Raw genomic sequence first — 14,266 nt, 5'->3', positions numbered from 1 at the left:
ACCTGTCACAGAAAGCAGTGCCTGAGGCAGGAGTGTGTGAGCTATTTTATTTCATTAGCAAGTTCAATCCCAAGAAAGCATGAGTAAAGTAGGAGAAAGAAGAAGATTCTATTTGCTGATAATGTTACTAATATGACTCTTGTTTACTAGCCAATGGAACTAATTGCTCAGTCTTTAAGGATCATCTTCCAAAGCATAGGAACTGTCGCATATCAGGACAACTGCTGTCTGGGAGGAAGGGAAAATAAATTGTCTTGCAGCTCTGCCAGCCTATTGGTCAAGGCATCCATCTATGGGAAAACATTCCTTCATGCATGTTGTGTTTGCTTGGACACTAGATAAGTCTATGGCTCTTTGTGCCTCCAGAAATGGAGGGAATTTTATATGTAAGTGAGAGGTACACAGGACCAATTCAAAGGCTGCTCTCTGTGCCCATGAGAAAGCAGCCAAAACTCAAGCAATGTTAGTACCACAGTGGCACCTGTGGCCAGCGACCCAGAAGGCAGGTGAGACCAAGCATGGCTAGGTTAATGCAGTCACATTGACTAAAATTTCCTTTGGGAATGAGGTGCTGTATATTGGGTCTTGTTGCCACTTGTTTATTCACATTGCTGATTGCCTGAAAGATTCTTAGACTTCAGCTTTTAACCCTGTTGAGCAAGGTTAACAGTTCTTTATAAGTATCTTTTGTTGTTTGATTTGTCAGTAATGTATGTATGTCTAGTAAATCTAAATGCTCCTTCTAAATGTGTAAGATACAATACTCTACATCCCTACTGACAATAGCTTGGATTTCCATTAGCACCAGAATCAACACAATGTAGTTTCCTCTGATGGTACACAAAGAAGCAACACGACTTACTTGGAAGGGGGGAAATAGATATCCTGGGTTAGCCTCCAGCCATGGGATTGGAACAGGGTTCTCCCTTCTATTCTGAGCTCTAACAAGTCAGAAGTTTGAGAGCCCTCACTTAGCTAGAAGCTTAAATGTAAGTTTAGGGGCATGGACTGGGTAATAGATTAGACTATATTTTTTAATCCTCTCCATATTTTTGACAAGATTTTCAACTTCCAGACGGATCTGTTAACATATTTGACATAGTAACAATGAAATCCCTGGTAGAATGTTGACTAAACCACTATTCCCACATGAGTGTTTCAGCTCTGTTAATGGTGCTCCAAACAAGCAGGGTCTGTGAATTGCTGGAGGAATCCATCAGCCTCAGGTGTGACCCTTACATGTGAGCGGAGCAGCTGTGATCATAAACCAATGTAAAGAGTACAAGTTAAAATTTTAAGTGATTTTTGAAACTCTTTGTTTCTAAAGATGGTTTGCATTGTTAAGGTCTTTTTAAAGTTGGGTCTTTTTAACTCAGGTTTGTCCAAAATAGCCGAGTGGGACAAACCTTTGTTAACACCACAGTATATTTGCAGTAGTCCCTTTTGACCCTTGCAGCAACCAGCTCAAAGATGTGGAGATTACTCAACTTTACCCCACTTTTGTACATCTGATACACAGATGCACATTTCCCCTGTGGAAGATTACAGTGAGATACAGGTTTGGATTCAAACACTTGCTGTCAACATTTTAGTTCAGACAGGTATGCAGTTTTGCCTTGGCCCGGCTAAACTGGATGATGCTCCTAAGGGATGAAGATAGATTGAGGAGTATCTGATTGGCTTGAGGATTCTGTCACTCCACATGGAGAGTGTGACATGACAAAAAGCGAAAGTATGTCTAGAAGGAGGGAATGATCCGGTGAGCAGTACTGAATCAGTCTTCAAGGCTACTGTTTGCCCACTGTGTCCTCTGCATGGACCCTGTTTAACATCTGGAACCAATCCATTGGTGTAAGAAAAAGATTCATTGCCCACTACAGGGGCTGGCACTAACTTGTAGAGTCCAGCCACATCACTGGTGTTTGGTCTGTCCTCACCAGCCTACTCAGGGTGATGGAATGAATTTTTATTAACCACTCACCAGAAAGCATGCATCTTTATTTTGCTTCTTATTTGAGCAAAGTAATTATACAAGTTAATCTATTACATTATTATGGATTTTGAATATCAGTGGCTATCATGTCATTTTCAAAAATTTTGAAATATTTGTTTTGCAACAGTGTCATGTGTTTTCATATCACATTAAATTGTGCATTTTAAAATGAAAATAAAATCATTTACTTTTCTCTGGGATTATTAAGGAGAGTGGTTTGAGGTTGATATTTAGCCATCTGTTGGTGCTTCGGGAGAGGGGAAAGAGGCTGATGAAGCTACAGATATATTTTGTGTGTGTTGTGGGGATATTGGCTGTTGAAGGAGTGAGCTCTTTCATGATGGGTCTTGGAGCCAAACACTGCTGTATTCAACTGCACCTGTGCACAGAGGCCCTTATTGTCTGTATATTGACTGTGTTTGGCTTAGTGATGTGACTGCTGGCTTGAAAAATGAACTCCTAATTCTTATCCCAGATCTAGACTTCTTTATTTCATGCTTCCAACTTCAACAAAGAAGGACATCGTCTTTACTAATTAATTAATAATGGCAAAAGCCTTTGGAAATTTCCAAGGACTAAATTGTCAAGTAAGGACTATTTGGCTTTTCAGTTGCGTTTCATTTATTTCTAACTTTCTGGTCACTGTTGGAAAACTTACCCTTGTGCTATAAATCAATTATCTTTTATTACACTGAGAATTTCTGGGAATTTGGCATTTAACTCATTAAGGAATTTTTTTTTAAAAATGCAAGAAAGAAATCTCTATAATCATGACAAACTGCATTAATATCCCTATGTCATAGTGCAGAATAAAAGAAGGGAGTGAAAGGAAAGAGAGAATGGGAAAGAAAATGCAAGAAAAGGAAGGAAGAGGGGCTGGAGCTATGGCACAACGGGTTAACGCCCTGGCCTGAAGCGCTGGCATCCCATACGGGTGCCGGTTCTATTCCTGGCTGCTCCTTTTTCGATGCAGCTCTCTGCTATGGCCTGGGAAAGCAGTAGAAGGTGGCCCAAGTCCTTGGGCCCCTGCACCCACTTGGGAGACCCGGAAGAGGCTCCTGGTTTTGGATTGGCGTAGCTCCAGCGGTTATGGCCATCTGGGGAGTGAGCCAGTGGGTAGAAGACCTTTCTCTCTGTCTCTACCTCTCTCTGTAACTCTGTCTTTCAAATAAATAAAAATAAATCTTAAAAAAAAGGAAGGAGACTGAACCAGAAGTGCCAGGCTTATGGAACCACAGTTATACTTGTGTTCCCATAATGTGCTGAGCAGTGAATTTGCATGCTACAGTAGGCCATAATGTGTTTCCTGTACCGTCTGCACAGAGTTCCTTGAAAAATATTGTTACAAGCAAGTCTTTGTAAGGGAGAAATATTCCCTCCCAAGTGGAAGTCCTCTTAAAGATACAGCAGAATCTTTTTGCTGGTTCATACCCCAGCTACCATCAGCCTCATGTTGCTGTCCTGCACATCGTCTTCACGAGTCTGAAGTGAGATGCGTGCTTGCTCCAGGATTCAGATAGAAAAGCTCAACTTGAAAGCAGCAGAGGCAGGGCCTGAAGGCCACTCATGACCCAGATCTACAATTGGGGGGCAGTCACAGCACCTGCTACCATATAGTAAACCCTGATGGAGGTCAGCCTCAGCTCTGGTGAAGGGACAGCTGTTGGCCACACACCGTGTGAAAGCATTGATGCTGTCCATCCCAGAAAGTTGCACAGCCCCAGCCCACTCAGAGTGGGGGTTAGGTTAAATTCTAAAAGTCATCATTCAATAAAATTTCCCTGGAAATTTCCTCAGGAAAATGAGGACTTAGGGATCAACAAGTAATTTCTCAGGAAATCTACCACAGGTTTTTCTTTTCCAGACTTACACCAGATTCATCACTGCTCTTCATTTGAGTTTTGAGTTTGGGGGATATTTCATGGTTCAGAGAAAGACAGTAGAGATAATCAACTATTGAGATTAGGGATGAAGGGACTCCAAAGCCTGCTGTTTCTGTTAATAGTAAGACAACATTGGATAATGTCAATTGATCTGCATTTCAAAATTTTAGTAGCATCAAGACATTTAAAGTCATGTGTAGTTTTTAGATAAAACATATTTTCTGTGAACTATTTGAAGACTTTGGATACAGGGATTTCAAAACATGCACCTAAAAGTATATTCTTTTAATTCTGTTTTTTACAAACTTGGAAAAACCCACATGTAAGGTCATACATATTAGAAATAGAGTGCAAAAAAAAAAAAAGCGCAGGCCTTTGGAGAGACTATCTGTAGGGTAAATCTTGTGCTAAATGTCTCTCAATTTGAGTATAAAAGACGAAAGAAAAGGTGACTGCAGTGGGCAGATAGACGGATGGGGTCTGTGCCTTAGGTCACTTCCCACATCAAGATACTGGAATATGTGTTAGGATCAGAATGGAAGAGATAGCTTGAAGAAACCAGTGAGAGGAGGATTAGTAGCTACTCTTTGTACAGGACGTTTCAGGCTGCAGAGAACTTTGTGGACCTTACAAAGTCCATGACCATTGAGCACCGGTAGAGGTTTCTGTTGCTCTTTTACTGATAAGAGTCACAAAGCTCATGATGAATGTCTCTCACAAGTCTAGTTGATGGAGGGCCTCGGCTCCAAGGCAGGTCTTCTGACGATTGCCCCTATGTTTCCCCTTGGCAAATCCCTGGATCTTGGCATGGTTTTGTGCTTGAATGGCGGGAGTTCCATGTCAGCATCCTTGTACACAGTCTGCTGTGACCCATGATACCTGTAGACATGGAAGGAGGCTTAGTTAGTTGTGCAGCATGGTTGAGATCAACAGTTGGAGGGGAAGTACCCGTTAAGTCCCTGCTGGGCACCAAGCTTGGTGCCTTGGACCTATGCTTCCTCTTTCCTGTCACCCACATACTATTTGTCCTGAGGTTCTCTTTGCCATTCCAAAGGCTCAAATCTAAAGGTAAATGCCACTCACTTCTGAGGTCAGTTGTCCATTTTTCACCTGCACTGTTGAAATAGCCTCATGCTTGACATCACTTCCTCTAGTCTATCCCTACCCCCATTCATCCTACCTATACAATCTTTTCTATCATACAACTCTGCTCTTTTTAAAATCCTAAGAAGTTCCTGCCAGTTACAGGATACACTGAAACCCCAGGCTGGCTGTCCAGTTTGATCCTTCCCTTTCGGCAACCAGCCTTCCCGGTGGTAAGTTATGCTCCTAGTTAGTTCTCATCTCTGTAGGTTTGTTCATAGAGCAATTCTTCCTGGAAAGGCTCCCCAGCCCTCTCCTGAAAGTTAAAAACATTACTGCATCTAAATGTGATCCGTTAATACCCAGTTAGAACGCTCATCTATCTTATAAAGACTTCCTCCCCTTCCTAAAATATAATTGTATGTTATTTCATTCTGTCTTTGAAAATGTTTGCTTTCTCATACTATAGTCATTTATGTGCATATATTCCACCAACCTGTACCCTAGCATATACAGGTATCTCAAAAATCATGGAAAATTCATATTGTGAAAAAAAAGTATGCAAAAATATTTTGCACCAAAAGAAATTTATCTTCTAATTCCATTTTTCCATGAAGTTTTTAAAGTCCCCTCATATGAGAATATAAGCTTTAGGGGATAGAGAAGATATCAGAACAACTCTATAAGCCCCAAAGTAACTGGCCCAGTGCATAGTGTGTCCTTCTTTAAAGGGTTTGTTTGAAGGAAATTTTTTTAAGATTTATTGATTTATTTGAAAGTCAGAGTTACACAGAGAAGAGAAGCAGAGAGAGAGAGAGAGAGAGAGAGAGAGAGGTCTTCCATACGCTGGTTCACTCCCCAATTGGCCACAATGGCTGGAGCTACACTGTTCTGAAGCCAGGAGGCAGGAGCCTCTTCTGAGTCTCCCACGTGGGTGCAGGGGCCCAAGCACTTGGACCATCTTTTACTGCTTTCCCAGGCCACAGCAGAGAGCTGGATTGGAAGTGGAGCAGTCGGGTCTCAAACCAGCACCCATATGGGATGCCAGCACTTCAGGGCTGTACAACTCAGCAGACTGCTCAACCAGATGTTGAAACCAAACCTACTCCACCATATAGCTTTGATGACTTCAGTTATACAAATATTTTCGCTGTAACACCTCAGTATTCAAGTAGCTAGATAAGTTTTTCAGGTTCATTTTTGCTCTAATGTATGTTTGTTTTCTTCTTTTAGGAGATCTGTGTGAGTGTGCATACTATTATATACGCATTCTTTTTTACTTTTGCCTGCACCAAATGTCCATATAATTTCTCAATTCATATTCTTTAAACAATTTTGAAGTTTAATTTACATATGCATAATTTACCTTATGCATCTTATATGCAGAAAATAAAAATACTTGACAAATGTATACAACTTTGTAGCCACCACCACTCAAGATACAGAGCATTGCATCTAGTCCACAGAGCTCCCTTGTGCCCTATTGCAGTCAACTTGCTCTACTCTCATACTCAGCCAACCATTCTGTTTCCCAACACTGTGGATTATTTTTGCCTTTTCTGGAATTCCATTTAAATTGGATTGTATATGCAGTCCTGTGCCTGAGCTTCTTTCTCTCACTGTAATTTTTTTGAGATTCATTCATGTACTGTGTGTCAGTAGTTCATTCATTTTGTTGCCATGGAGTGTTCCATTTGATGAATGTGCTAAAATTTTCTATTCACTTGTTTGGGGCACTTATTTATTTTTCCAGTTTGGGTTTTGTGTAATGCTTCTGTGGACATTCATGTGTGCCTCTGGGTAGTAATAGCTCATATTTCTCTTGGATAAATCCAGGAGTGAATTTGTTGGGTCTTGTGCTAACAAGAACTTATAAGGAATTACCAAAGTATTTTCATATGTGTACAATTTTACACTCTTACCAGCATTGTCTAAGAGGGTCCAGTTGCTTGCTTGTCCTAGTCATGCTTGGTACTGTCAGTCTTTTTAATTTTAGGCATTTTTTACTGCATGGGCATATCAGTTTGTGATTTAAATTTGCATTTCCCTTTGAACTGATGATGACAAGTATTTGTCATGCACACATTGGCAATTCATATATTTTGTTTTGTGATATGTCATCAAATCATTTCTCATTTTAATAGGATTTTTAATTTTTTATAATTTTAGTACTTCATGTATTTTGAATAAAAAAATCCTTAGATATGTGCATTGACAGTGCTTTTTCCTAGACTGTGACTTGACTTTTCATTTTCTTTTTTGTTTAAGATTTATTTATTCATTTGCAAGTCAGGGTTAGAGACAGAAAATGAGATAGAGAGGTCTTCTATCTGCTAATACACTCCCCAGATGGCCACACCAGTAAGTGCTGAGCCACACCGAAGCCAGGAGCTTCATCCAGGTATCCCGTATGTGTGGCAGGGGCCCAAACACAGCTTCTTACTGGCCATTAGCAGGGAGCTGGATCAGAAGTGGAGCAGCAGGGACACAAACTGGCACCCATTAGCGATGCTGATGGCTATACCCGCTCTGCCACAATGCAAGCCCCAGCTTTTTATTTTTTAATGTAGGATTTGGAAGACCAGACATTTTTAATTTTGTTAAAGTTTAGAATATTTACCATCTATAGTTTATATTTTGTTTTCCCTATGATAACAAAAATTTTATTTTTTACAAAATATTTTTCAGTATATATTTGACCTTAGGGTTTTCTTCATTCTTTTTTGTGAATAGAATGTGTTGAAATTCATTTTTTTTATTGTGGAGCTCTTCTAGTTTTTCCAGCACTCTTTGTTAGATGATTTTTTTTCTCCCATTGACCTACCTAAACACTTTTGACAAAAGTCAGTTAATGTATATGTACAGGTCTGTCTGAACTCTCTGCTCTATATAATTTGTATATCCTAAGACAAGTACCACACTACCTTGATCACTGACTTTTATAATAGGATTTAAAGTTAGACAGTGTAAGTTTTCTGTGTTTGTTCTCTTTCAAGTATTTGATTATCCTAAGTTTTTTCCATATCTACACACATTTTAGCATCACTTTGTCAATTTTCACAAAAATTTGAAAGTAGCTGATATCTTAACAACATTGAGTTTTCCAATGTATAAACATGATATACTGCCTAATTTAAATCTTCATTAATTTCTGTCAATAATATATTGTATTTTTGTATATATTTTGTTAAATGTATCACATATTTCATTTTTTGGATGCTGTTACCAAAGATATTTTAAAATTTTAATTTGGAATTGTTTTTAGTATATAGAAATATAATTTTTTTTAATATCAACCTTATATCCTATGACTTTGGAAACTGTAACAGTCCTACTAGGTTTTTAAAAACTCCTTAGATTTTCCTACCTGATCATTTCATCCATTAACAAATTATTGATTCAATTGTTTATTTCCTTTGTGATTCATAATCTATACATCAGCTCTTCCTATGTTTGAAATATCTGCTTCCTGATTGAAGAAGAAAAAGTATCCTACAAAATTGAAGGATGTAAATGGGGAAAAAATAAGAAGCCTTTATTCTCATCTTCCCTAGATTAAACTGTTCAAAACAGTCAGGCATAGAAGCAGCCTTCAGAATCATGAGGACATAACTCCTTAAATGAGAAAACTGAGGGCCAAGGAGTTACAACAACTTAGAGAGTTATGTAATTATTAAGTGGAACATTGGAGCAGAAAATTAGCTCTTCTCTCTGTACCATAGTTCTCTACATTGTTTAAGACTAGTTCAGGACAGATGATATCAGAAGTAAATGACCTTTAAAAGGAATATTAATAACTGTTGTCGAAAGGAGCTTGTCTGTTAGCTTTCGACCACCATTGTCAGTTTTGTTTGGCCTCCTAATAATAGAAAATGGTTTCAAAAAAAAAAAAAAAAAGAAAAGAAAATGGTTTCTATTCTAGTGTTCTGTTTCATCTCTTAGTTTCTCGTGGGAAAAGACATACTATTAATTCTATATGATTTTGACTTAGTCTGTAATCTCTTTTTTCTTAACCTCTAGATCCTGATTCATGAGCTAGACATCATCACCAGTTGTTGGGAATTTTCAGAAAGGGAAGAAATGCTCATCAAAATTTTAAAAATTTACCTGCTATTTGTAGTTTTGATATCCCTCTTGGTTCTCCCAGCCTGGGACTTCCTACTTGGCCATCAAGATCCATCACTAGTACTACATCCTTGTAGAAGCTGGGCCATTCACCCAGCACCCAGAGAGGATTGGTTCGTCTTTCCTCTGAATTTTCTCAAAGCACTTTTTAGGTCCTTTACTAAAAATATGTACCTTCCTGAGTATTTTTATATATAAAAACTTTAAATAATTTATATTCAGTAAAATGCAAGCACAGCTACGTTACTTTTTAATAGAGTTGTACAACTCTCACAATAAATTTCTTTACCCCACAAAGAAACCCTATACCCGTTAACAAGCACTCTTTATTTTCCCCAAACCCTGAAACCCTGGATAACAACTAATCTATCTTCTTTATCTACTGATTTACTAATTCTGGACATTGGGAATAGTGATACATGTTCTTTTGTTACTGTATTCTTTACCATGCCTAGTATTTTTTTAATTCTGTCCATGTTGTGGCATGTATGAATAGTTCATTCTTTTTTGTTGCTGAATAGTATTTTGTTGTATGAATATACCATATTGTATTTATCTTTTCATTGGCTGATGGATAATTGAAGTTTTTCTACCTTTTGGCCATTATGAATAATGTTTCTATCAATATTTGGATACATGTTTTTGTGTGGATATGTTTTCTCAGTTGTCTTGAATTTATTAAAGTTGCATTGCTGAGGTACCTAGTACTTTATTTTTCTAATTTTTTAAGCTGAACAAATTTCATGTATTTCATATACACAGATTTAGGAGCATAGTGATACTTTGTACCCTGTAGTCCTTTTCACCCTTCCTCCTCCTCCTTCCTTTCTTATTCTTTCTCTTAGTTTTTACAATGATCTACTTGTAGTTTATTTTATACTCGCAAGAGTAACCCTACGTTAAGTAAAGAGTTCAGCAAGTAGTAAAAAGGAGAGAAAAGAGAAAACAAACACTGTTCCTCAATAGTAGAGACAAGGGTTGTAAAGAATCAACAAATCTCAAAATGTCAATTTCACTCCTATGCATTACATTTTTTGGTACTCTATTAGTTACCACAGATCAGGGAAAACATATGGTATTTGTCTTTTCTGGCCTGGCTAATAAAGCGGTACCTAGTAATTTAATATTCAGTATTTTGAGGAATGGCTGAAGTGCTTCCCGAGGGAGCTATACCATTTTGCATTCCCACAGTGCGTGAGGGTCCTAATTTCTCTACATCGTCCAAAGGCATTTGATTTTTAATTTTGTTAATTGTCTGTCTCCCCAAGCAAAAACCCATTTTTTATGACTAGAAACTGTGTTTATTATGGTTTTTTGTCATGTGTGGCCAGCGTAGTACCTTGGATGTATCAAGCATGAATGAATGAATGAATGAATGAATCATTAACCAAAAAGACTCTTACTGAATTGACAAGGATCTACATGTAGTTCTTATTACCTAGAGGTTTTCTATTGTGAGCTTTTAATAGGTATGTTTTTATAGTTCTGTTTTCTTTTTAAGATTTATGTATTTATTTGAGAGGCAAAGTTATAAAGAGAGGGAGAGACAGAAAGAGATCTTCCATCCTATGGTCTATGCCCCAAATGGTATCAACAGCCAAAGCCAGGCAGATCCGAAGTCAGGAGCCAGGAGCTTCTTCTGGGTCTTCCAAGAGGATGCAGAGGCTCAAGCACTTGGGCTATCCTCTGCTGCTTTCCCAGGCACATTAACAGAGAACTGGATGGGAAGTGGAGCAGCCGGAACTAGAAAGGGTATCCATATGAGATGCTGGCATCGCAGGTAGTGGCTTTAGCTGCTATGCCACGGCACCGGCCCCAAACCTGAAGTCATTCTTGACCTCTGTCTCAGAAGACGCTTTCACCTTTGTAGAAAACCTGATCTCTCTGGAATATCACAACCACTTACTTCTGCTCTGACTCTTGTACCTTGCCCCTCCTTGGCCTGTTTCAATACAGAACAATTCTTTGTAACTCGTATTCTTTCACTTTCCTGCTCAGAAACCTCCAGTGACATTTCATCTTAGACTAAGGAGGCAGAACTGTCCTTAGAAGCCATGACTGCCTGTCCACCCATTAAATCTCTGAACTCATCTCTCCCTGGCCCCTCACTGTGTTCTAGCCATGTCATCTTCAGGTAGGTGCCTGTTTCAGGGCCTTGACTTTGCTGTACCTTCTGCCCAGATAGTTCTCTCCAGAGAGCTACACGGCTCATTTTCTGACTATATAACTAGCAATGATCAGCAAATAGTAAGGCCCCAATAAAATTGTGTTAAAAAAATGATGAAGCAAATCTGGCCTCAGAATTGGCCCCTCTGAAAAAAGTTTACCTAAATAACTACAATGTTTTGACAGTGGCTTTTACTCTGTCGGAAAGGGTGAAAAAAACTCTGAGATTCTCCCATGTAAAGAAGTTTTGTGTTCTGCACCTTTTCTACCTTCTGCTACCATAGCCAGCCCTCCCCGGAACCCATGTGTTGCCTACTTTCGTAACTCCTGTATTATAGGAAGAGCCTTGCATTTGAAATCAAATCTGAGTCTGAATTCCAAACTACAAGTAAAATCATGACCTCCAATTAGTGATGGCTGTGGAGGTACTTTGTGCCTATAAAATGTCATGCCTGCCTCAGAGATTACTATCCTCTGTAGAGCTTAGATTAAGGACAGGGACTGGCAATTTAACTGGTAGATGGTCTTGCTGAATGTTTTAAAGCTGTGTGCGTTAATAGTCAATAATATTTCACAGTGATTATTTTTGTCAGGCATTGTGCTAAGCACTTTCATGTATTAGCTCTTGTGATCGTCTCAATAGCAATTCTGGGCTCGTGGCATTACTACTTTGATTCTGCAGATAAAGACACTGAGACTTGCAAAGAGGAAGTTGTTTGCCCCCTCCAGAAACTCTTTTCTTTCATGAATATCAATAAAGTTAATTAATAAAGCAGAAGATGTCAACTTTAATGAATACTAAAACATGGTTTCTTTAATTCATTCATTAAAAAGTTATTCAACTTTTATTTTTTGGAAGAGCCAGGAACAGTATAACAGCTTGTTTCCACTCAAAGCTATCCTAATAGTGTTTTCAGAAGAAAAGCAGTAAGACATAATTTGAGGCAATGATGGTTATGCTGAGTAGTAGAAACAACAGATTTTTAATAACGGGATAGAGAGTGTTTGATTTAGGTAGCTTCCTCAGGAGAAGTCCTTGAATATTTTAGCCAAAGCTTGAATGATGAAGAGGAGCCAAAATAGGGCAGCATTGTAGCATAGTAGGTAAGGTTGCTGCCTGCAATGCCAGCGTCCTAACCAGATCGTGTCCCAGCTGCTCTATTTCCTATTCAGCTACCTGCTGATGGCCTGGGAAAGGCAGCAGAGGATGGACCAAGTGGTTGGGCTCCTGCCACCCATGTGGGAAACCTGGATATAGCTCCTAGCTTCGGCCTGGCCCAGCACTGGCTGTTAAGACCATCTGGGAGTGGACCAGTAGATGTAAGATCTCTCTCTTTCTCTCTCTCTCTCTCTCTCTCTCTCTCTCTCTCTATTTCTCCATCTCTTCTGTGTAACTCTTTCAAATAAATAAATAAATAAATCTTTAAAAAAAAAAAAAAAGGATCCACCTCTTCCAAGATATGAAGAATATTCCAAGCAGAGAACCATTCAGCATGAACCTTCTGAGCTTAGATCTATGAAATGGAAGGAAGGGCAGGGTAGCTACAACTCAGTGAGTGCAAGAGAGTCAAATGGAAAGATGTAGGAGAGGTACGCAGTTTCCAAAGCTTATGGCCCCAGTGAGAGGTTTGACTCTTACTGTAAGTGAAATGGAAGACCATTGGGGATTTTTTAAAAAAGGAGTGATATGCTCTAGTTTTTTCTTAACACAATGCCAGCACATGTGTGAGACTGGAGTGGATAGTGAGACATTGGTTAGGCTATGATGTTTCTGTCGGCTTTCCTTAAGACTATGAAACAAATGTGCTTATGAACTTTTTTATCTGTAAATAGAAGAGTTTTTATTTTTAGAAATGTGAGTGCAGGTGAGAGGGTAGGAGGGTGGGAAGAATCACTGTATTCCTAAAGTTGTATTTATGAAGTGTATGAAGTTTGTATACCTTACATAAAAGGTTTCTGGGTAAAAAATTAATAAATAATTTTTTGAAAAAAAAAAAAACAAAAAGACATAAAAAAACATTTTAAAAATTAAAGTGTGGGCCATGAGAGAGTTTGTATCTAGATTCCTACAGTTAGACACTTCAGTAGCCTCTCAGCATCTAGCTCTAGGAATAGTGGAAAAGTGTGGTGGTTGAATGAAAAAGTACAGACATAAATCACTGTCACAGAAATGGCAGGAAATATTATCCTAAAAGAGGTAGTATTTCAAGAGATAATAGTTCATGAGTTGTGGGTTTTGAGGATGAACTAGAGTCACATGATTTTTTTTTTTAATCTTCAAATTTGAATTGCTTATCCAAAAGAGAGATAATGTGACATCTGAATTTTTAATGGCATTTGAGCCTTTAAAAATGTAACAGGGACAGAGAGGACCTGGTGAGAGATGAATTCTTCACCTGTTTCTTTTTCTATGGTGGAGTCAGTAGGTTAACAGGGGCATTCTTCCAAGCAGCCAGGGATCCTGCTGGTCTTGTTACCACCGTGTTTGCAATAAAAGGCAGATAATGGCATCTGTTCTTCCAGACTTCCATTGATACCAACCATCACTCACTTTAACATGCACTGTTCTCATTAGCTGGATTTTCCTTCATCCTCCTCCGCCCTACCTTTCAAAGTGATCCCTTTGCTTTGAAATTACTTCTGCAATACAAGTGACTTGCAGTGTCTATAAATGGCCCAAGTATATATCAACAGGGAGCTCCTGTCCCAGAACTGTTCTGAAGGGCTTTTTGTGCAGCTCTTGTGCTTTTTACAAATTCCTTCTGTCTAGTTAGGTATATATACACTTTAGCCATATTGTTTATGCCATTAGCACAGACAAGTCTGTATGAGTTTTGTAGTGATTTTAGAAGGCATGTTGACTAGGTACGTGGTTTTTATTATGCTTGCCAATGTTACTATATCGCTGCATAGAACTTTTTTAGCCTTTATTTCAGAAAATATCTAACACATTGCCATCAAGACACAACTTTTCTGATGCCAAAGGACATATTAAAATGGACAAAAAGTTAGTTCA

The 14,266-nt window shown here is 38.6% G+C and overlaps 1 protein-coding gene and 1 long non-coding RNA gene across 37 annotated transcripts in view; one reads left to right on the top strand and one right to left on the bottom strand.

Moving 5' to 3' along the window:
- The window catches only part of LPP (LIM domain containing preferred translocation partner in lipoma), a 736,836-nt gene that overhangs the window by 441,751 nt on the left and 280,819 nt on the right, over positions 1 to 14,266 (top strand). The window lies entirely within an intron of this gene.
- The window catches only part of LOC149127040 (uncharacterized), a 74,509-nt gene continuing 60,276 nt past the window's right edge, over positions 34 to 14,266 (bottom strand). Inside the window, exon 3 of the long non-coding RNA XR_016232522.1 lies at positions 34 to 4,755. This is a non-coding gene — a long non-coding RNA (uncharacterized LOC149127040). The remainder of the gene's footprint in view (positions 4,756 to 14,266) is intronic.

Source organism: Oryctolagus cuniculus, chromosome 4 (assembly GCF_051225735.1).
Source record: "Oryctolagus cuniculus isolate XC-2025 breed Fujian yellow rabbit chromosome 4, ASM5122573v1, whole genome shotgun sequence".
Classification (NCBI taxonomy): Eukaryota; Metazoa; Chordata; class Mammalia; order Lagomorpha; family Leporidae; genus Oryctolagus; species Oryctolagus cuniculus.
The sequence above is the reverse complement of the archived record's forward strand: the minus strand, read 5'-3'. Positions and strand labels throughout refer to the sequence as shown.